This window comes from Salvelinus fontinalis, chromosome 31, assembly GCF_029448725.1.
Source record: "Salvelinus fontinalis isolate EN_2023a chromosome 31, ASM2944872v1, whole genome shotgun sequence".
In the NCBI taxonomy this organism is placed as follows: domain Eukaryota; kingdom Metazoa; phylum Chordata; class Actinopteri; order Salmoniformes; family Salmonidae; genus Salvelinus; species Salvelinus fontinalis.
This window is the reverse complement of record NC_074695.1, coordinates 47,713,334-47,737,825: the sequence shown is the minus strand read 5'-3', so window position 1 is coordinate 47,737,825 and position 24,492 is coordinate 47,713,334. Positions and strand designations below refer to the sequence as shown.

The following is a 24,492-nucleotide window of genomic DNA, read 5'->3' as shown; positions in this document are numbered from 1 at the left end:
ATCTCTATAGTGAAGACTGGATAGGTGTGATGTCAATGGAGAGGGGATAGATAAATGATAAAAGTTAAACTCCGTCTTACGTAATGTCTCTCCACAATTTCTGTAATAACATGTTATATTAAGGATACATTTTCTGGTTGCCTTTTTGGGCCACTGCTTATGTGTGGTTTCTCTAAGGTTTGCCAAGGGCCTTTCAACTCTCTGTCCCTTTCAGGTTTGATGGTAAATTGAGATACAGAGAGTGTCACGGAGCTGGGCTGTATCGATAAAATGTAAAGATCAACGTTTCCATAAACAATTTTTTCATCCGTGTTTTTTGCTTATATGACGAATGCGCACATTGTAATTCTGTCATACTGTCACCGTCATTGGGGTCACAGTATGGCTACTGCCACGAGGTGACAATGACCACTAAACAACAACAAGCTGTAGATCAATTAAATACATGTACTCTGTAATAATCAAGTTGAATAAAACGTTTTATAATAGATGATGAATAAAATTATTTCAAAACCTGCACAAAATTCTGAACATTGTATTTGTTTCAATGACCAATATAGCTTGAGTAACCTATGTGAATTGAGCATATTTTGCAGCCAACTCCCCTAATTGAAACAAATGGTTTGGTCCGGCCATACCCGTGCCCTCCGCTGCAGTAGCGTACGTCGTGAGTGAAATGCGCTGTCCAAGGGCAGCCTATTGCCACTGTCAGAGGAGGGGTGGACGTGTGTCGGCTGTAACAGTTTTCTCATCGCCCAGGTAATTGCCAATATACCGCTAAAGTTATCATCTCTAAATATAATGTTAATGTGTATAGTGTGACAGGTATTGACTCTGTTGTAGTGCGAATTTAGACAGAACTGTTGTTTCTTTCGCAAAACAATTTTCATAAATCTGGGTTTACAATGACACAATCTAACATGACTTCAAACGCTGTCAATATGCGTCTGTTTCAGTGATACAGATTGTCCCTCATATTGAGAGAGGATCCGCTATACAGACGCGCCAGGTGCCCAAATTGATGACCTATGTCGCGCAGCGAGAGTCGAGTGGAGACGAACGGATTCGGTTTAGTCAGTCGTCCTAGTGAGCCCTTCCCAGCTAGCTAGTTTGTGTTTGTGGCTAGAAACTTCATCCAGAATTTGAAACTTGTCTGCCGAAGTTGGGTCTTGAGAGAGTGTAGAATCATTCAGTTTAAATCTGCAATAAATGCTATTTAGATGTCACCCTGGCCTGATATTGGATACACTATTCTAGCTACTCCCCTCTCCTGACTGCGGCAACCGGGAGCCAAGGGCTCAGACTGCGGCAACCGGGAGCCTTGGACACTGAGTCCCATGTAGTGTTGCCTGCTTGCAGCGCAAACTCTCCCCATTGAGTAGCAGACGTAAGAGACTGTTCATCCATGTTTCCCAAGCATCACATTTCGAAGTTGTTCCAAACTTCAAAGTGTTTAAGGTTAAATTCAGGCATTAATTCCACATTCTTAACGTTAGGAATGAACTCAACATGGTTAAGGTTTGGGATAAGCTTAAAACAAAAAATATATAAAAAAAACAACTTTCTATAGCTGGATTTGAACTCGAATTGGTGGGAAGAAACTGCTTGCCTGGTGGGAACTGAAGCAACTCACATCAGAAAGCACCTTGATACAACACCATTGCACTGGTCACGGTGACATCCAGGTGGTGACCAATACTCCCTTCCCGTCAAAATAAACATAACTTTAAGTTTTAACTAGCACCATTGTTGCCAGCTAGCCAGCATGAACTAGTCAGTCAGTCCGTGCACAGCCACTGGAAGTAGGGGTGCTGAGGGTGCTGCAGCACCTCCTGAAAAATCTGAATGTAATATATATATATATAATGAAAATGTATATTTCACAAAAGTAGTGCGCTGGGCCTTTACTTGGTATTAGCGGACCGATATAGATGTCTGTAGTGCTGGCACACACAAAAAATCAGCATCTCTGCTTTGGCAAAAAAAAATGGTTGTATAATTAAGAACAGTATCTTGCAGGATTCAATATTTGGAATTGTAAGAGTTGTTGCCCTGTCCCTTTCTCTGCAATTGTGATTCTAATGGAATCTAGAAATAACAAAACCCTGTCCTCAAACATTTACATCAAAAGGTGCAAAGCATCCACATCAAATTAAATATTTTTCATGATCAAATAACATATAAAACAACCACTTTTTGTGCAGTATTAATTTACCATCCTTACAAACCACTTAATGTAAATGTACATTACTGTATTGTACATCGGCTGGTCATCTAGGTTTGTACCTGTTGACTTTCCATCCCCGTTATTTGCAAGAGGAAGAAACGCAGGTACAGGGGACACAGAGAGGGATGCCTCGTGACGACCCGCAGAAGGCGAGTGGGAAAGCTGCCGTTACCGTCAATATTACGCGCCAACGTGCAATCATTGGACGATAAATTAGACGAGATACGATCACGAATATCCCTACCAACGAGACATCAAAAACTGTAATATCTTATGTTTCATGGAATCGTGGTGGAATGACAACATGGATGTTCAGCTAGCGGGATATACGCTGCACCGGCAAGATAGAACAGCACACTCGGTAAGACGAGGGGGGGTGGTCTTTGCATGTTTGTAAACAACAGCTGGTGCACGAAATCTGAGGAAGTCTCTAGATTTTGCTTGCCTGAAGTAGAGTTTATTGTGATAAATTGCAGGCCACACTACTTGCCTAGAGAGTTTTCAGCTACACTTTTCGTGGCTGTTTATTTACCACCACAGACAGATGCTGGCACTAAGACCGCAATCAGTCAGCTGTATAAGGAAATAAGCAAACAGGAATCCACTCACCCAGAGGCGGAGCTCCTAGTGGCCGGAGACTTTAATGCAGGGAAACTTAAATCAGTTCTACCAAATTTTTATCAACATGTTAAAGGTGCAACCAGAGGGAAAACAATTATAGATCACCTGTACTCCACACACAGAGACGTGTACAAAGCTCTCCCTCGCCCTCCATTTGGTCAATCCGACCACAACTCTAACACCAGTCTCAACGTCAACACTGAAGAGGCGACTCCGGGATCCTGGCCTTCTAGGCAGAGTTCCTCTGTCCAGTGTCTGTGTTTTTTTGCCCATCTTAATCTCTTCTTTTTTGGTCAGTCTGAGATATGTTTTTTTTCTTTTGCAACTCTGCCTAGAAGGCCAGCATCCCGGAGTCGCCTTTTCACTGTTGACGTTGAGACTGGTGTTTTGCGGGTACTATTTAATGAAGCTGCCAGTTGAGGACTTGCGAGGCGTCTGTTTCTCAAACTAGACACTCTAATGTACTTGTCCTCTTGCTCAGTTGTGCACCATGGCCTCCCAAACTTCTTTATATTCTGGTTAGAGCCAGTTTGCGCTATTCTGTGAAGAGAGTAGTACACAGCGTTGTACCAGATCTTTAGTTTCTTGGCAATTTCTCGCATGGAATAGCCTTCATTTCTCAGAACACGAATAGAATGATGAGTTTCAGAAGAAAGGTCTTTGTTTTTGGCCATTTTGAGCCTGTAATAGAACCCACAAATGCTGATGCTCCAGATACTCAACTAAAGATGCCCAGTTTTATTGCTTCTTTAATCAGAACAACAGTTTTCAGCTGTGCTAACATAATTTCAAAAGGGTTTTCTAATGATCAATTAGCCTTTTAAAATGATACATTTGTTTAGCTAACACAACGTGCCATTGGAACACAGGAAGGATGGTTGCTGATAATGGGCTTCTGGACGCCTATGTAGATATTCCATAAAAAAATCAGCCGTCTCCACCTACAATAGTCATTTACAACATTAACAATGTCTAGACTGTATTTATGATCAATTTGATGTTATTTTAATGGACAAAAAAATGTGCTTTTCTTTCAAAAACAAGGACATTTCTAAGTGACCGCAAACTTTTGAACGTTAGTGTACTCTCTCTCCCTCTCTCTCTCAACGGCAGCGCTGACAGAACTCTCTGGTCTAATTCCCCTCTTGTTGATGTGTCAGTGATAGAGACAGAGCACAAAGACCAGAGATAGGGCTGTTTGTGGCTCTGAGCAGAACAAAGAGCAGTCTGTTCAACGTCCTCTGGAACTGTATGGGCCTGTTTCAGCATACTATGATCTTTTTTGGGAGTGAGCCTACAAATTCAACAATGACCAACAATATGTGCGTCAAAGCCACAACTGAGGGTCCATATTGACCAACCAAAAGAAAGCTTTACTGTCTAGCCTAGAATGGACATAGTTTTGAAATTTGAGTTCTGTTAATTAACAGAGCTGGAGCTGTCACGTTTATGGCATAGACTATCTGCTTAACAGCATAACTGAGTAACTGTTGCTGATAAGTCAGACATAACCAGCAGTGCATTTACATATGTTTTATATTTCAATCAGGCTCCAGGCTGTCAGTGAGATGGTGTATCTGTCTGTCTGCCTGCCTGGTAATCAAGGCTGAGCTGTCTCCATCTGTATGATTCAGCTGGCCATGCAGAGACAATGGTATCAACAAACGCAACAGGAAAACTGGCCAACGAATGGCCTGACAGAGAGATAAGGTCCAGGTCATGTGCATGTGTGCATGTACCAGGGGCTTCCAGAAGGGCCATTGCTGGTTTACATTTGACTGGGATGCAGCCACAGTAATTCTGAGAAATGTGCTGACTCATCATGGCTGCCCTGCTCACAAAGGCTCTGACACCTGTTGTCTGTTTAATCATCACTGTCTGCCTGTGTCTGTGTGAGTGTTTGTCTAAGTCCTGATAGGCCTACAGTATATGAGTGATCCGTGCTGTAGAGTATGGTCATGTGTTGACTGTCGCCTCAGTAGTGTACCAAGACCCCCTCTGTGATTCCAGCAGCACCTGCTCTGAGGGTCAGGGTCAGAACAGGATAGAACAGAACAGCACTGTCATGTCACTCAACAGCCCATCTGGCAACTGACGGTACATTTCATTTGATTTTGTTATAGCTTCGTGACCTCACCAAGGTGGAAAGCCAAGCCTTGCCTAATGAAATTATGCATTAGGACTGCATAGCACACACACACACACACACACACACACACACACACACACACACACACACACACACACACACACACACACACACACCACACACCACACACCACACACCACACACCACACACACACACACAAAATGGGGCTTTGTGCTCTAAAGGCTCCTGAAAGAGGATTAAGCATGCATATAAAACAGTAGACAATAAAGAAAAGACCCAATCAGCTGGGCTGAGATCAGATGGGCTGAGATGGGCTGAGATCAGCCTGAGGATGAGAGAGGACTTCGAGAGAGAGAGGGCTATAGCAGCCAGAGGCCGGTTCAGCACCAGATTCAAACAGGACAATTCCACAGCTAACTCCCAAAAATACACACCATTGCAATCATTTAGGATGCTTGTTAGGTGCTATTTGATTGATGTGCTTGATATCCGGACCTCTGGCAGTCTCTATGGGGTACCACAGGGTTCAATTCTCGGGCCGACTCTTTTCTCTGTATATATCAATGATGTTGCTCTTGCTGCGGGCGATTCCCTGATCCACCTCTACGCAGACAACACCATTCTGTATACTTCTGGCCCTTCCTTGGACAATGTGCTAACTAACCTCCAAACGAGCTTCAATGCCATACAACACTCCTTCCGTGGCCTCCAACTGCTCTTAAACGCTAGTAAAACCAAATGCATGCTTTTCAACCGTTCACTGCCCGCACCCGCCCGCCCGACTAGCATCACCACCCTGGACGGTTACGACCTAGAATATGTGGACGACTATAAATACCTAGGTGTCTGGCTAGACTGTAAACTCTCCTTCCAGACTCATATTAAACATCTCCGATCCAAAATCAAATTTAGAATCGGCTTTCTATTTCGCAACAAAGCCTCCTTCACTCACGCCGCCAAACTTACCCTAGTAAAACTGACTATCCTACCGATCCTCGACTTCGGCGATGTCATCTACAAAATAGCGTCCAATACTCTACTCAGCAAACTGGATGCAGTCTATCACAGTGCCATCCGTTTTGTCACCAAATCACCTTATACCACCCACCACTGCGACCTGTATGCTCTAGTCGGCTGGCCCTCGCTACATATTCGTCGCCAGACCCACTGGCTCCAGGTCATCTATAAGTCTATGCTAGGTAAAGCTCCGCCTTATCTCAGTTCACTGGTCACGATAACAACACCCACCCGTAGCACACGTTCCAGCAGGAATATCTCACTGATCATCCCCAAAGCCAACACCTCATTTGGCCGCCTTTCCTTCCAGTTCTCTGCTGCCAGTGACTGGAACGAATTGCAAAAAGTTGGAGACTTTTATTTCCCTCACCAACTTTAAATATCAACTATCTGAGCAGCTAATCGATCGCTGCAGCTGTACATAGTCCATCTGTAAATAGCCCACCCAATCTACCTACCTCATCCCATATTGTTTTTATTTTATTTACTTTTCTGCTCTTTTGCACACAAGTATCTCTACTTGCACATCATCATCTGCTCATTTATCACTCCAGTGTTAATCTGCTAAATTGTAATTATTCGCTCCTATGGCCTATTTATTGCCTACCTCCTCATGCCGTTTGCACACACTGTATATATACTTTCTTTTTTCTAGTCATCGACTTGTTTATTGTGTTATTGGCTTGTTTATTGTTTACTCCATGTGTAACTCTGTGTTGTTGTCTGTGTCACACTGATTTGCTTTATCTTCTCTAGGATATGTGGGACGCCCACTTGGCCAAAAGCCAGTAAAAATGCAGAGTGCCAAATTCAAATATATTACTATAAAAATCTAACTTTATTGAATTCACACATGAAAGACACCAAATCAAAGCTGCACTTGTTGTGAATCTAGCCAACATGTCTGATTTCTAAAAGGATTTACGGCGAAAGCACACCTTGCGATTATGTTAGGTCAGTACATAGCCACAGAAAAACACAGCCATTTTTCCAGCCAAAGAGAGGAGTAACAAAAAGCAGAAATAGAGATAAAATTAATCACTAACCTTTGATCTTCATCAGATGGCACTCATAGGACTTCATGTTGCACATTACATGTATGTTTTGTTCGGTAAAGTTCATATTTATATCCAAAAATCTGAGTTTAGGCGGGTCGCTACTGTCTCACTTGGCAAAAAGCCAGAGAAAATGCAGAGCGCCAAATTCAAATTAATTACTATAAAAATTACTATAAAAATCGAACTTTCATTAAATCACACATGAAAGATACCAAATTAAAGCTACACTGGTTGTGAATCCAGCCAACATGTCAGAATTCAAATAGGCTTTTCGGCGAAAGCAAACAATGCTATTATCTGAGTTAGCACCATTGTAAACAAAGAGAGATAAGCATATTTCAACCCTGCAGGCGCGACACAAAACGCAGAAATATAAATATAATTCATGCCTTACCTTTGACAAGCTTCTGCTGTTGGCACTCCAAAATGTCCCATAAACATCACAAATGGTCCTTTTGTTCGATTTAATTCCTTCTATATATATCCAAAATGTCCATTTATTTGGCGCGTTTGATCCAGAAAAACACCGGTTCTGTCACGTTCCTGACCTGTTTTCTGTTGTTTTGGTATGTGTTTAATTGGTCAGGGCGTGAGTTTGGGTGGGTAGTCTATGTTATGTGTTTTCTATGTTGGGTTAATGGGTTGCCTGGTATGGCTCTCAATTAGAGGCAGGTGTTTGGCGTTTCCTCTGATTGAGAGTCATATTAAGGTAGGTGTTTTCACCTTGTTTGTTTGTGGGTGGTTGTTTCCTGTGTCAGTGTTTGTTGCACCATACGGGACTGTATCGTGAGTTCGTTTTTGTTTGTAGTCAGTACTTGTTCGTTCGTTCTTTGTTACGTGTAAGTTCGTAGTCCAGGTCTGTTGCCTTCGTTTCTTGTTTTTATAGTTTGTTCTAGTGTTTTGTCAGTGTTTCGTCTGTTTAATAAATTCAGTATGTCTTCATCACCCGCTGCGTCTTGGTCCGTTCAATCACCACAAGACGAACGTTACAGGTTCCAACTCGTGAAACATGACTACAAATATCTCAAAAGTTACCTGTAAACTTTGCCAAACAATTTCAAACTACTTTTGTAATACAACTTTAGGTATTTTTTAACTTCAATAATCGATAACATTGAAGACGGGATGATCTATGTTCAATACAGGATTAAAACAATCTGTAGCATGCTTTCTGGTCATGCGCCTCTATCTAACAGGACACTTCAAGTGACTCTGATTCAAAATGGCCGTACTTCTTCATTACACAAAGGAAAAACCCTCAACTAATTTCTGAAGACTGTTGACATCCAGTGGAAGCGGCAGGAACTACAAGAAGGTCAATTAGAAATCTGTATTCCCAATGAAAATCCATTGAAAAGAGAGTGACCTCAAAACAAAACAAAACGGAATCGTTTGTCCTCTGGGTTTTGCCTGCTAAATAAGTTCTGTTATACTCACAGACATGATTCAAAACAGTTTTAGAAACTTCAGAGTGTTTCCTATCCTAATCTACTAACAATATGCATATCTTATCTTCTGGGGATGAGTAGCTGGCAGTTGAATTTGGGTATGCTTTTCATCCAAACGTGAAAATGCTGCCCCCTATCCTAGAGAAGTTATCTTGGCCAGGTCGCAGTTGTAAATGAGAACTTGTTCTCAACTAGCCTACCTGGTTAAATAAAGGTGAAATAAAAAAATAAATGTATGTGTGTCTGTATTGTGAATGGGTGTACACAGTGTTTCCCCTAGATCTTATATATGTTTGAATATAGGGGGGAAACACTGTGTTTGCACACTTATGCACGTATGCTTGTGTTGTGTTATGTGAAGAATACATACCTTTCTGAGTACTCGGGTGGTGAAGGAAAGAAAGGGTTCAAGGTGTATCAGTCAGAGCTGTTCTTTTCAGATCACAGGGGCATTTTGTCATGCATTGAATGTGCCACTCAGAGTGTTTATAAGAGTGAGTACCAGGCTGGCAGCAGGTTACTGACTGAGTGACTGTGACTGGCAGTGAGCATGAACCTGTCCTGTGCCCCATCTGTTCTCTCTCTGTCTCTCTATCATATTCAACCTTTCATCACTGCGTTCCATTCAAACACTACTACCAGGTTGCCAACTGAGGTCCTGGAGCACCACAGACAGAGTGTGTAAAGTCTTGTTCCAGCCCGTGCTACATCACCTGCTTAAATAATCACTAATCGCGGTTTAGACCACAATTATTTAAATCAGGTGTGTCACTGTTGACACAAAACCATGCACTCGCTAAGAAACTCCACTTGGCCATGTGTCTCTGTGAGTTGTGTGTAGACTATTAGAGTGTTCCTCAATGGCATGGTATTTCGGTAGAGTACTGAAGGCTAATGGCTGGCAAACTATGGTTTGTGTAGGTACAGCCCAGCACAAACTCGCCTGATCTAAACAACTTAAGTTAGGCTTATCAAAACCCTGCACTCACTGAGAGTCTCCAGTTGGCTATGTGTTTCTCAACACCAGTGGTTCCCAAATTTATTAAGAGTCCCATACCCCTTCAAACATTCAACCTCCAGCTGCGTACCTCCTCTAGCACCAGGGTTAGCGCACTCTCAAATGTTGTTTTTTGCCATCATTGTAAGCCTGCCACACACACACACTATACAATACACTTATTAAACATAAGAATGAGTGTGAGTTTTTGTCATAACCCGGCTTGTGGGAAGTGACAAAGAGCTCTTATAGGACCAGGGCACAAATAATAATATAATAATAATAATAATTTCACTCTTTATTTAACCAACTTACATATAAAACCGTATTTGTTCATCGGAAATTGTGAATAACTCACCACATGTTAATGAGAAGGGTGTGCTTGAAAGGATGAACATAACTCTGAAATGTTGGGTTGTATTGGAGAGTCTCAGTCTTAAATCATTTCCCACACACAGTCTGTGCCTGTATTTAGTTTTCATGCTACTGAGGGCCGAGAATCCACTCTCACATAGGTACGTGTTTGCAAAGGGCGTCAGTGTCTTATCAGAGCGATTTGCCAAGGCAGGATACTCTGAGTGCAGCCCAATCCAGAAATCTGGCAGTGGCTTCTGAATAAATGACATTTTCACAGAACCGCTTGTTGCAATTTCGGTGAGGCTCTCTTGTTCAGATATCGGTAAGTGGACTGGAGGCAGGACATGAAAGGGATAACGAATCCAGTTGTTTGTGTCATCCGTTTCTGCGTAATTGCGTAATTGCGCACCCAACTCACTCAGGTGCTTTGCTATATCACATTTGACATTGTCCTTAAGCTTGAGTTAATTTGCACACAAAAAAATCATACAATGATGGAAAGACCTTTGTGTTGTCCTTGTTAATTCAGACAGAGAAGAGCTCCAACTTCTTCATCATAGCCTCAATTTTGTCCCGCACATTGGATATAGTTGCGGAGAGTCCCTGTAACCCTAGATTCAGATCATTCAGGCGAGAAAAAACATCCCCCAGATAGGCCAGTCGTGTGAGAAACCCGTCATCATGCAAGTGGTCAGACAAGTGTTAATTATGGTCAGTAAAGAAAACTTTAAGCTCGTCTCTCAATTCAAAAAAACGTGTCAATACTTTGCCCCTTGATAACCAACCAGCGCACTTCTAAGTATGTTGTAAAAGCATTACATGGGCGCTGCCCATATCATTGCATAATGCAGAAAATACACGAGAGTTCAGGGGCCTTGCTTTAATAAAGTTAACCATTTTCACTGTAGTGTCCAAAACGTCTTTCAAGCTGTCAGGCATTCCCTTGGCAGCAAGAGCCTCTCGGTGGATGCTGCAGTGTACCTAAGTGGCGTAGGGAGCAACGGCTTGCACGCGAGTTACCGCTCCACTATGTCTCCCTGTCATGGCTTTTGTGCCATCAGTACAGATACCAACATGAGCAGCAGCTACGTTTGCTATATACGGACCGTTAGTGGAATTCCCGTGAGAGAGTAGCAGTTAATGTGATTGGATGTTAATTATTTGACTAGGCTACCTGTGTTTGACATTGTGTTGTTACCACACCAGATGGTTTAATTTTATTTTTGGCAATGAAACGAGGCTACTGCAGGCGAGGAAAGAAACCTCACCCAAATGTATAGCCCGGTTGGAAAATATAAATGTACTGTTTGAAAATGTGAAAAAATTGCCACTTTTAGAAAAAAACGTTTCCAAAAGGGTTCTGTGGCTGACCCCATAGTATAACCGTTTATGGTTCCATGTAGAACCCTTTTTGGTTCCAGGTTTAACTCTTTTGGGTTCCATGTAGAACCCTCTGTAGAAAGGGTTCTACATGGAACTCAAAAGGATTCTACCTAGAACCAAAAGGATTCTACCTAGAACCAAAAGGGTTCTACCTGGAACTAAAAGAGGTTCTTCAAAAGGGACAGCCAAAGAACCCTTTTAGGTTCTAGATAGCACCTTTTTTTCTAATACTGTATTATATTGAAGGCTAGTGGCTGGTCAGTGGTCAGTATGCTGCTTTGTGAATGTGTCAAGTGTTGCTGTGTGCTGCTAGTGACAGCGCGAGCACTGTGCTATGTGCTGCTCTCTCTCCTCTCTCTAGGCCTATTGTGAAACTGAACAGCCGATTGTGTTAACTAGCTGTGACGTGGGCCGACCGTATCACAGCCTCATTTGTGTAGATTCCTTTGTGTGCGTGTCCCTTGCATGTTTGTGTGTTCTCGCCCTCACACATGTGTGTGTGCATTCATGCGTGTGTGTGTGTGATGCAGTAGTCTTTTATGACTGTGCAGCTGAGCGAACATACACTGCTCAAAGAAATTAAGGGAACACTAAAATAACACATTCTAAATCTGAATGAATGAAATATTCTTATTAAATACTTTTTTCTTTACATAGTTGAATGTGCTGACAACAAAATCACACAAAAATTATCAATGGAAATCAAATTTATCAACCCATGGAGGTCTGGATTTGGAGTCACACTCAAAATTAAAGTGGAAAACCACACTACAGGCTGATCCAACTTTGATGTAATGTCCTTAAAACAAGTCAAAATGAGGCTCAGTAGTGTGTGTGGCCTCCACGTGCCTGTATGACCTCCCTACAACGCCTGGGCATGCTCCTGATGAGGTGGCGGATGGTCTCCTGAGGCATCTCCTCCCAGACCTGGACTAAAGCATCCGCCAACTCCTGGACAGTCTGTGGTGCAACGTGGCGTTGGTGGATGGAGCGAGACATGATGTCCCAGATGTGCTCAATTGGATTCAGGTCTGGGGAACGGGCGGGCCAGTCCATAGCATCAATGCCTTCCTCTTGCAGGAATTGCTGACACACTCCAGCCACATGAGGTCTAGCATTGTCTTGCATTAGGAGGAACCCAGGGCCAACCGCACCCGCATATGGTCTCACAAGGGGTCTGAGGATCTCATCTCGGTACCTAATGGCAGTCAGGCTACCTCTGGCGAGCACATGGAGGGCTGTGCGGCCCCCCAAAGAAATGCCACCCCACACCATGACTGACCCACCGCCAAACCGGTCATGCTGGAGGATGTTGCAGGCAGTAGAACGTTCTCCACGGCGTCTCCAGACTCTGTCACATCTGTCACGTGCTCAGTGTGAACCTGCTTTCATCTGTGAAGAGCACAGGGCGCCAGTGGCGAATTTGCCAATCTTGGTGTTCTCTGGCAAATACCAAACGTCCTGCACGGTGTTGGGCTGTAAGCACAACCCCCACCTGTGGACGTCGGGCCCTCATACCACCCTCATGGAGTCTGTTTCTGACCGTTTGAGCAGACACATGCACATTTGTGGCCTGCTGGAGGTCATTTTGCAGGGCTCTGGCAGTGCTCCTCCTGCTCAAAGGCGGAGGTAGCGGTCCTGCTGCTGGGTTGTTGCCCTCCTACGGCCTCCTCCACGTCTCCTGATGTACTGCCCTGTCTCCTGGTAGTGCCTCCATGCTCTGGACACTACGCTGACAGACACAGCAAGCCTTCTTGCCACAGCTCGCATTCATGTGCCATCCTGGATGAGCTGCACTACCTGAGCCACTTGTGTGGGTTGTAGACTCCGTCTCATGCTACCACTAGAGTGAAAGCACCGCCAGCATTCAAAAGTGACCAAAACATCAGCCAGGAAGCATAGGAAATGAGAAGTGGTCTGTGGTCACCACCTGCAGAACCACTCCTTTATTGGGGGTGTCTTGCTAATTGCCTATAATTTCCACCTGTTGTCTATTCCATTTGCACAACAGCATGTGACATTTACTGTCAATCAGTGTTGCTTCCTAAGTGGACAGTTTGATTTCACAGAAGTGTGATTGACTTGGAGATACATTGTGTTGTTTAAGTGTTCCCTTTATTTTTTTGAGCAGTGTAGTTAGCATGTCACCCACCGCTAGAGCTCAGAATGTTCCTGACTTGGACTTATTTGCCTCCCCTCACTGCCAGTACTCACTGTGACTGTCTGACAGGCTGCCTTCTCTTCACACTAGGAATATGTATCTTAAGGCCATTACTGTCGCACCTCAGCCTCAAAGGAAACCATGTTGCTTAGCGTAGATTGGCATAGGTGTTTTTGGGTTGCTGCAGGTTAGGTGAGTTGGTATAGTGAGCCTGTGTTGCTGTGTGTTGTAGTTTTTGAGGAAGCCCTTCTCTCCAGACACGACTGTAGCGGTAAGCAGAACTATTTATTGACGTTTAGAGACGCCAAATGAGCTCCCAGAGGATCTGCCAGGAGACGCAATGCTTGGGCGTAAGGTTTGACTGTTCATAGATTGCGTAAGTGGATTTGATTAGTTGATTGAGACATTGATTGCTCTCTCCCTCTCTCTTTCTCTCTTTCTCTCTCTCTACAGGTGATCTTGGACACTGAGTGAGGCTAGGCAGCGTTGGGCCGATGGTAGGTGGGTCTTTTCACTTATTTCTCTCTTTTGTTTGTTCCATCTCTGCGTGTCTGTATCTTTCTCCTTTCCCCTTCCCCCGTTTGCGTGTGCAGTGCCTGTGGTGTTAGTAGAAGTTGCCCCCAACATCTGGCCCAGAGTCGAGGGGCAACTTCCAACACTATCTGTTTTAGAGCATCTTCTTCCTGTTTGCTTCCTCTTGTCGGTCCCGTGTTGTCACCCCCTCATAACCCATTTCCTCTCTTTTCATGGTAGACTACTAGGCAAGCATTATCTTTGAGCTGATTGGATGCATGCCCCGTTGTGGACTCCCATTGGCCGCCGCTGAACTTTGACCTCTCCTGTCTCACCCCGTCCTGTCCGACATAGACAGACAGACAGACAGACAGTGAAAACCAGACAGACAGACAGTGAAAACCAGAAACAGACACCCTACTCTACTCTACTCCCCTATCCTTCCCCCATTCCCCTGTGTATGAGAGTGCTGCACCCTCGTATGCAGAGAGGAGGTAGTGACAGGCACCCAGGGGGGTCGGGGGGTAGAGAAGGGGCGCAGGACTCGGGCCTCAAGAGGTGTTCCTCTCACTCAGACCACCACTCCCCTTCCAAAATTACCCAGAATGCCCGAGAGAGCATGGGCGTGTTGGGCCAGGGTCTGAAGCAGCTGTTCCAGCAGAAACACAGATGTCCCTCTCTCGCTTTACTCTAGCCTCCTCCTCTTCCTCCTCTTCCTCATCCTCTGTGATCTCTATGGGTGGCCCCTCTCGCTACCCTCCCGAGGACTACCTCACCTCCCTCCAAGCCCCCTTGGCCTGTCCTGACTCTGATCCCCCCTCTGGTGGTCTCCTTGCCCCCCCAGCTGGTCAGGGTGCCGGCCCTGTGGGCATGATGAGGCGTGGGACTATCCTGCAGAGCCAGCACCGTGGGGGGAATGGGACAGGGGGAGGGGGAGCAGACCGGGACCCCCCTCTGAGAGGCAGCCCCCAGGCCCCCCACCGCCACCCTACCTATGATGCACAGAAGCATTCCGAACGCCTGCGCTCCTCCTCCACCACGGACAACACCACACGAAGTAGCCCCTCCCCTGGGTACAACCCTGGACACACAACGTCAGGCGACGTGGTGCTGTCGTCAGGATACCAGTCCACGGAGGAGACAGACAAGGTGAGCGATGTCAGCTGTCAATCATATTAGGGTATTTTTTGGTTTGTGGTCAAGTTTTATCTGGTAATGGATGTAACAGGCCTGCTCTTAAAAATTGAGGATTAAGGGATACTTCGGGATATTGGCAATGCGAACCTTTATCTACTTCCCCAGAGTCAGGTGAACTCGTGGCTACCATTGTTATGTCTCTGTGTCCAATATGAAGGAAGTTTGAGAGTTTCGCGACCCAATGCTAACTAGCGTTAGCGCAATGACTGGAAGTGTATGGGTATCTACTAGAGTATGACACGTGATGCCATGTGTGTATAATAATGTTTCTGTCCTGTAATGCTAAATGCTCCTGAGCAGAGGCAGTGCTAATCCAGGCTCAGGTCAGAGGTACACACACACACACACACACACACACACACACACACACACACACACACACACACACACACACACACGTCTACTCAGATCAGTCCGAAACTGGCATTCCTGAGCCCCGACTGTCCTAAGTACGTCCAGAGCAACGCATCTGTCTGATATGCATAATCCTAGCAAGATAGCCAAACACCCCTCTCTGGATGTTTGAGAATGGTATGTTCGACGGTAATTGCTGACTGCCATGTAGTCAACAGACGCTGTCTCTTAGATTCTCAGTTATTTGTTGTATGATATGAGACGTGAAGATGAATAATCCACTGGAGGAAGAACTAATGCGGAATGTTCTAAATGCATTTCTGCCGTGTCAAGGAGATACATTTGATTTTAACAGTAAAGTAGATATGCTGTCTGTCAACATAATATATTAAGAAGAGCTCCTTGTGTTGTAGGAACACTGAGCTTTTATGAGAATTTGTATCATTTTTTGGGGAAATTGGAAATGTTATTTTTCTGCATCCATGTGTATGTGTGTTGTTCTGTGTTCCGAATGTACAGTATGTGTGTATGACCTCTCAGAGAGTTGATGCTTGTCCATCTGTGATAAGATAGGTCAGAGGACCTCTCCGGTTTTGCATTGAGAGGTCTGTACCAGACACGGCTATAACCGCACACGCACGCACACACACACACACACACACACACACACACACACACACACACACACACACACACACACACACACACACACACACACACAAAGACACAGCCTAGTGGACAGTATGTAAGAATAGACCACTTGTGTCTGAAAGGACGGAGCTCGACAACAAAGGAAAGCTGACAAAGGGGAAGTGCATGCAGTATTTTCCTGCTCATCTAGCGTGCTATGTTCTTTTTATACCCTCTGGTAAAGTAGCCTCTCACCACAGTAGGTGTGAGCTGTGTTCATTTGTGTTCACTTGACTTTATCTAATGTCTGTATTTAGTTTGGGTGCCAGACTATTTTGTCATTCAACAACATTACTACCTCTTGTTGCCAAGATAGACACGTTGGCTGAAAGATTAACAGACGGGCCCCAGTGAGAGAATATAGATTTTCAGCCTTGCTCTCCTCTCTGAAAGTATAGCTATAGCCATACCGGTGTGTAAATGCCCGAAGTTTGTCCTGACTGCCACCAGATGGCGGTGTCATATCAGATAATGGCTGTAGTCTGATCTGCGTGTGTATATATAGCCATTTTACAGGGTATTTTTTTTACAATCGCTAGGACCCATTTCTCAATACTTAGGTCACTTTTTCAAAACTCTTCACACAGTTCTCTTAACTAACTTTCAGCTTGGCACAGCAGTTCATTTCAAATCCAAAATGCACTAAAACAACCAAAACACTTCACACATGTCTCAAATCAACTCATTCTTCCACAACACTAGCAACGGTTGTCACCCAACAAGCACACTTTGTCACTCAATAAACAATGACCTAAACAACACTAACAACAGGGAGCATTACACAATGTTTTCTTTACAAAACAAGAATGACACCTCTCTGCTGTTTAGAATTCACTGCAGTATATGTTACATGAATGAATCAGACATGATGCAATATGCTTCAATATGTTTTATGTCATTTTATGGAATTGAGTGATTCCAAAATACAATCATTTGTATATACACCATCTACCGATACAGATACATTAGCAATACTAGTCAACCCTGTCTTATGCATTTGGCCACAAGTTCCACGTCACATCTTCACATCTTATGTCATCTTGGGCAATACACCTAGGAAATAATATTTTGGCATGTCTGGTCCATCCCAGGCAATCTTCTGCAGATATGTCCAGGCATCCAGCATTCATTGCGTCCAGGAGGGACATTTGATCATGTGGATGGTGGTCATAAACCTTCCACCTCCATGAGGAAAATAATTCCTCTATGGGGTTGAGGAATAGAGAGTAAGGAAGGAGGAAAAGTGACATCATCCTGGGATGGGCTGCACGGGAGTGGTGAAATGCCACATTGTCCCATACAATTACAAACGTTGGCCGATTTTGCCTCACTGCAACCCTTTCCTCACCTGTCACAACCCTTCCATAGAGGTCATCCAGGAATGAAATGAGGCCCAATTATCGGTCTGTGTAACAGCAATCCATCAGAGGATATTTCTGCACACATTGTGATGTTGGCACCCCTCTGGCCCGGGACATCCCCTGTGGCTCTTTTCACAATCACATTTCTTCCTCGACACAAAGTTGAAAATGTGGGGTGTTTGCCTGGCTTCAAACTCCATGACTCTCTAAAATAAATCCACAAGGTAACATAAGGCTATTACGGTAGTTTACATTATACCTAAAAACATGCCATTGTGTGCCTCTGCCCTGTTTGGTTTTGTTCAAAACTACTTCTGTATTTTATAGTCATCTTACCTGGACATATTGGTTCCTGAGTTGCTTGACTCGTTCAGAGTTCCTCTCAAAGGGGACAGTGTACAACATCTTCATCCTGAATTGATGTTGTTTTAGGACTCTAGAAATAGTTGTCATGCTTACATTGTGAATATTTCCAAATGTAATGTTGTCTGCCAACACTGTCCCGAATAGATGAGAGTGTTATGCCATTGTTTCTGATTACCATATCAAAGTTGCAGTTTCCTGCACAGCAGTGAAAATCCTACCTCTCCGGCAGTAACTGTTTTGTCCAATGCAGCAGTACAAAAACAATTACACACAAATGGGTTTGGAGGCTTTGCTCAATTTACTTCTGTAATGTGCAGTTCAGTCAGATTCCCATGCAGAATGCACATCTTACCTGTTGTTTTGACGGAAATTTCTCAGAATAGATGCCACTGTTGAACGTTGCAGATTTGGCTGCACTCTCAGACCAGCCTCTCTCATTGATAGACCATGATTTATTACAGGATCAATTATAGTAGCCCTAATCTCATCTGAGACTACAGCTCTTGATCTTCCTCTCAGTCTTCTTCCACCACGCATACGTACTCATCTCCCTCTCCCAGTCACTCTTCTTCCTCTGTCAGCCACTTCTCTATCTCTGGCTGGGTCCATGTTTACATTACAGTACAGTATTATTCCTAAAATGTCCCCTTTTGTATAGATGGTAATGAAATTGCAAGACTAACAGCTTCAATGGGAATCAGCTGTGGTTGGTCTAATTGTTTTGATAGTATTTATTCTTTTAGATTTGGAATATATTTCAGTACTGTATTACTGTCTTATTAAATATTTTGTCATGTTAGGTTTTGAACTTTAACCGTTTTGAAAAGAGTATGTTAACATGTGCAAATTGGCCTGTAGGTACATAGAGTTTTGGTGGCGGTTGCGTCTGAGTGAGAAAAGAGTTCATGAAATTTGAAAGATGTAGTGATTGAATTCATTTTGTGCCAAAGCAATGAAAAATGATCAACGGTTTATCCCACATAGACTGCTGTTATGCTCACTGTGTGAAGAGTTTTGAAAAAGTGACCTAAGTATTGAGAAATGGGTCCTAGTGATTGTAAAAAAAAAACTAAATAGAGAAAGATTAACGTTTCGACCTTCCCTGCAAATTCTTGCACTGTAAAAAGATAGTTGTTTCAACCAATTACTATCAACTGGTTCCACATACTTTTTTAGTTTACTCAACCTTTCGATCAAAGTGTTACCTGAATTAAAACTTTGCTCCAACTTGAGATAACTTAGGCAAGAATTCAGTCAACTTAAAATGATTTGTTTGTTCAACTTGTCTCATATGTTCATTCAAATAGAAATGATTATTTATCATAGTAATTAAGGAGTAACATTAAAACCTGAGTAATATGACCCACAACCATTAGACAACTATACTGAAAACCCTCAAATAAGTAAATCATATCAATGATGAAAGAATAGTCAGATTAACTGATAATTGACCAGTGTTGGAGAAGCTACTCTGAAAATAGTTTACCGACTTCACACTGGAAGTCGGTAAGCTCCACGAAAAATACCCCCATAAGAAACATAGTTTACTTAACTAAAGTTACTTTGAAAAAGTAGCTCACTAGATCATATCTCAAATGTCATAGTTTTAGTTGCTATTCTTTTTTTGTAGCCCTTTTTCTCCCCAATTGTTAGTTACAGTCTTGTCCCATCACTACAACTTCCATACAGACTCAGGAGAGGCAAAGGTTGAGAGCCATGCATCCTTCATAACACAACCCTGACAAGCCGCACTGCTCGCTTAACCCGGACGCACCAATGTGTCAGAGGACACAATGTACAACTGGCGACCAGCCCGCCACAAGGAGAGCACGATTGGACAAGGACATCCCGGCTGGCCAAACCCACTGAGCCAATGGTCTCCCAGTGGGCCAAACCCACCGCCTCAATGGTCTCCCAGTCATGGCCAGCTGTGATTGAACCCAGGTCTGTCGTGACAGTGACACTGCCTTAGACCACTGCCCCACTCGGGAGACCCCACAAAAAAAGTGTTTTAATTGAGAATTAGGCAGGTCTGATGCTGAAAATGAAAGGAAATTATTGTCTACTTCACCCATATACTTTTTTTGCAAAATAAATTGAGTGTAGTTCCAGTTGTTACATTACAAAAAAGTTATTAACTACTGAAAACACTACCAATATTTGAATGTAGTTAAACTACCACTAAATTACTGCAAAATGTAATTAGATTACTTGTTGAATTACATGTAGTTCACTACTCCCCAATTGACACAGACATGGTGGCATAGCAGAAAGATCAGAATGCCATGACCCAAAGGTTGTGAGTTCAAAACCCAGATGAAGACATGTTGAATAACATTTACTGTATAAATAAACATGCACAATGTAAACGTATGTCAAATATGTAAGTTGAAAACAGTCGCCTCACCAGTCCTCAACTGGCAGGTTCATTAAATAGTACCTGCAAAACACCAGTCTCAAAGTCAACAGTGAAGAGGCAATGCTGACCTTCTAGGCAGAGTTCCAGTGTCTGTGTGCCTGCAAAATCTGCAGAGCTGGGAAAATTGTATCCCCCATATATATATAAAACATATGCCATGGAATCGGTACATTGAACAACTCTTGCCCAAAAATGTTGCAATTTATATGGCACAGCTGTACATTTTTTTTGTCCTTAAATGAAATTGGTATATATTTTTATTTTTCACAATTCTCTTAACCATTTTTGGTCGTTAATGCAGGGCCGACAGACAAGTTCCTTACTTTTTCCCCCTTCCACTTGCCTCTTCCATTTTTGTGGTAACGCTGCAATTAGTTGGTTGTAATTTTGGGTAGAGCAGACATTTACATATGTCTATGTCAGCTGCATGTGTGACATAACTCCACCAGTCCTATTTATGATATGATTTACAAAGATTATACATTAAAAAAATATATATATATATAAAAAAAAAGCTTTATTAATCAATTACTATATTTGAGGTTAACCACAATATTTGTTATATTATTTCTTCTGTCTTTGCAGGTGGATTAAACTGAAATTGCAACCAACTTTTTAAGGCTTATTTAAAAACGAATGATATTTTGGAGATTATTTTGTTTTCAAATAACCGAAAGTGAGCAGTTGTAATCTGAATAAGGGAAAAAGGCTTAGGGGTGAGACATTTTTAATAATTTACTAGAGAACCATTTATTATTTAAGTGTAACTTTTGTTTGACTGATGCCTTTAGTGAGAGTTTAAATGCTTTAATATTTAATAATTCCCCCCCTCCAGTAATTAATATTTGTTATATAAATAGGCCCTTTTAATTTTGTCTGGCTTGCCATTCCAAATAAAATTGAATATTTGTTGTTCATATAATTTGAAAAGCAAGTCACTAGGTGTAGGCAAAACCATAAGCAAATAGGTAAACTGTGATATGACTAAAGAGTTAATCAGGGTGATTTTTCCACAAATAGAAAGGTATTTTCCTTTCCATGGTAGCAAGATCTTATCTATTTTTGCTAACTTTCAAAAATAATTTATTGGAGTGAGATCATTTATTTTTGGTTAAAAGTTGCATTTTTTTCGGACCCAATACATAATATAGTACAGTTGTCATAATTTGGTTTTAATCCAGAGAGGTTAGACAAAGTATCTAGATCCTCTATGAGGCCGCGGAAGGATTCTAATTATGGATTTAATAGAAAACATCAATCATCAGCGTATGATGACACCTTTGTTTTTAAGCCACAGATTTCTAATCCCTTAATATTATTGTTGGATCTAATTTTAACAGCTAACATTTCAATTGCAATAATAAATATATATGCCGATAGTGGACAACCTTGTTTTACTCCTCTTGACAGTTTAAAACTTTGAGAAGTAGCCGTTATTTACTATTTTACACCTAGGGTGACTGTACATAACTTTAACCCATTTTACAAGAGATTCTTCCAAATGTAAATATTCCAGGCATTTATATAATAACTCCAGTCGTACTTCATCAAAAGCCTTTTCAAAAGCAGCTATGAAAACCAGGCCTGGTTTCGCTGATATTTCATAGTATTCTATTGTTTCCAGTACTTGTCATATATTATCTCCAATGTATTGTCTGTGTAAAAAACCTGTCTGATTACGATGAATAATATCTGACAATAGCTTTTTAATTCTATGCGCCAAGCATTTAGCTAGAATTTTTGCATCACAACACTGAAGTGTAAGGGGCCTCCAATTGATTTAATGGACTGGAGGTTTATACAGTTGAATTCGGAAGTTTGCATACACTTAGGTTGGAGTCATTAAAACTCATTTTTCAACCACCCTGCAAGTTTTTTGTTAACTTCTCTAGGGTACGTGGGACGGTAGCGTCCCACCTGACCAACATCCAGTGAAATTGCAGAGCGCCAAATTCAAAAACAGATATACTCATATTACAAATTCATAAAACATACAAGTGTTATACATCAGTTTAAATTAATAGGAAACAAATCCATTCAATTGGCTTCTGTTAGTGGAGATGGAGGAGACTGAAACAAAAACATATTCTTAAAGTACTTTACTTCCTTTTTCAAAATATCGTTCAGTGAATCATGCGTGACTCCATCATTTGTATCAAGTTTCAATACATTTTTAAGGCATTTCTATGTTGACATTTGAAAAATAATTTGCTACATTTTTCCCCATATTCCATCCAGTTCGCTTTATTTTTATAATATATTACACTGGATCTTTATTGAATAAATTCCTCCATTTTCTTTTTGTTTTCCCTCTAACATATTCTGTGCCTCAATTGTACAGTTTTTATTTCTATCTAACTGTACTGTTAGTCCTTCAATTTCCTTGGTTAATATGGTCTCTTTTGACCTAAATTGCTTTTGTTTCATAGATGAGTACTGAATTGCATGGCCTCTAAAGGCATAATTAAAAGTGTCCCATACAATAAGGGGATCTGCTGTACCTATGTTATGTTGGAAAAAGTCGTTTATAAATTATTCTTGTCTAGTTAAAAACAAGTTTTCATCCAGTAGGCTTTGATTAAATTTCCAATATCCTCGCCCACGTGGCGGAGGCTTGATTAAGCCTTCGCCAAGTATAACTCACTAGGTCAGGGTATTTAAGCCTCCATATATCCACTAATTCCAATATATCCATGACATTCATGATTTGCCAGAGGGTGATAGTTTGTAGTGTGGTTTCCTTTATGGTCCATAGAGGTATTTCAAACCGTATTAAAATCTACCACCATAATAATAGAGTCTTGTGTTGCTTGTAGAGTTGATAAATTCTTATATACACTATCGTTCAAAAGTTTGTGGTCACTTAGAAATGTCCTTGTTTTTGAAAGAAAAGCAAACATTTTTGTCCATTAAAATAACATGAAATGGATCAGAAATACAGTGTAGACATTTTTTATGTTGTAAATGACTATTGTTGCTGGAAACGGCTGATCTTTAATGGTATATCTACATAGGCTTACAGATGCCCATTATCAGCACCCATCACACCTGTGTTCCAATGGCATGTTGTGTTAGCTAATCCAAGTTTATCATTTTAAAAGGCTAATTGATCATTAGAAAACCCTTTTGCAATGATGTTAGCACAGCTGAAAAAACTGTTGTTGCTGATTTAAAGAAGCAATAAAACTGGCCTTTAGACTAGTTGAGTATCTGGAGCATCGTCATTTGTGGGTTCGATTACAGACTCAAATGGCGAGAAAACAAATACCTTTCTTCTGAAACTCGTCAGTCTTTTCTTGTTCTGAGAAATGTTATTCCATGTGAGAAATTTCCAAGAAACTGGACATCTGGTACAACGCTGTGTACTACTCCCTTCACAGAACAGCGCAAGCTGGCTCTAACCAGAATAGAAAGAGGAGCGGGAGTGCACAACTGAGCAAGAGGACAAGTACACTGGAGTGTCTAGTTTGAGAAACAAACGCCGCACAAAACCTCGACTGGCAGATTCATTAAATAGTACCCGCAAAACGTGCCATTGGAACACAGGAGTGATGGTTGCTGATAATGGGCCTCAGTACTCCTGTGTAGATATTCCATAAAACATCTGCAGTTTCCAGCTACAATAGTCATTTACAACATTAACAATGTCTACACTGTATTTCTGATCAATTTGATGTTATTTTAATGGACAAAAAATTTGCTTTTCTTTCAAAATCAAGGACCCTCACCTCAATTTGTATTATATATAGCCATTAAAAAGTATATATATATATATAGTATAGTATGTATATATATATTATATAGTATAGTATGTATAGTATATATAGTATAGTATGTATATATATATTTCAAAAATCCTGCTAATCTTATTTTCCATAATTATCCATTCATATTTGTAGTAATGTAGGGAGTTTATGAAAAGTATTTTTACCTCTTTTTAGCAAACAATTATTGTGATTCATCCTGTATTGTCCCTGATATATTTTACTCCCTTGCAACATTTGTGGGATACACAGCCACACACACACACACACACACACACACACACACACACACACACACACACACACACACACACACACACACACACACACACACACTTTGGTGATTGCCCCTCTATATCTGTCTGCTCCTCAGTTTGTTCCCCGTGTCAGCATTATTGCCATTTTGTTTCCCCCTGTCCAGACGCTGTCCGTATTCTGTTCCTGTCCG

General features: G+C 42.0%; 1 pseudogene; it reads left to right on the top strand.

Annotated features, from left to right (window-relative positions):
• The first annotated feature begins 673 nt into the window (after nt 1-673).
• LOC129830427 (transmembrane and coiled-coil domains protein 1-like) overlaps nt 674-24,492 on the top strand; it is a 78,979-nt pseudogene continuing 55,160 nt past the window's right edge.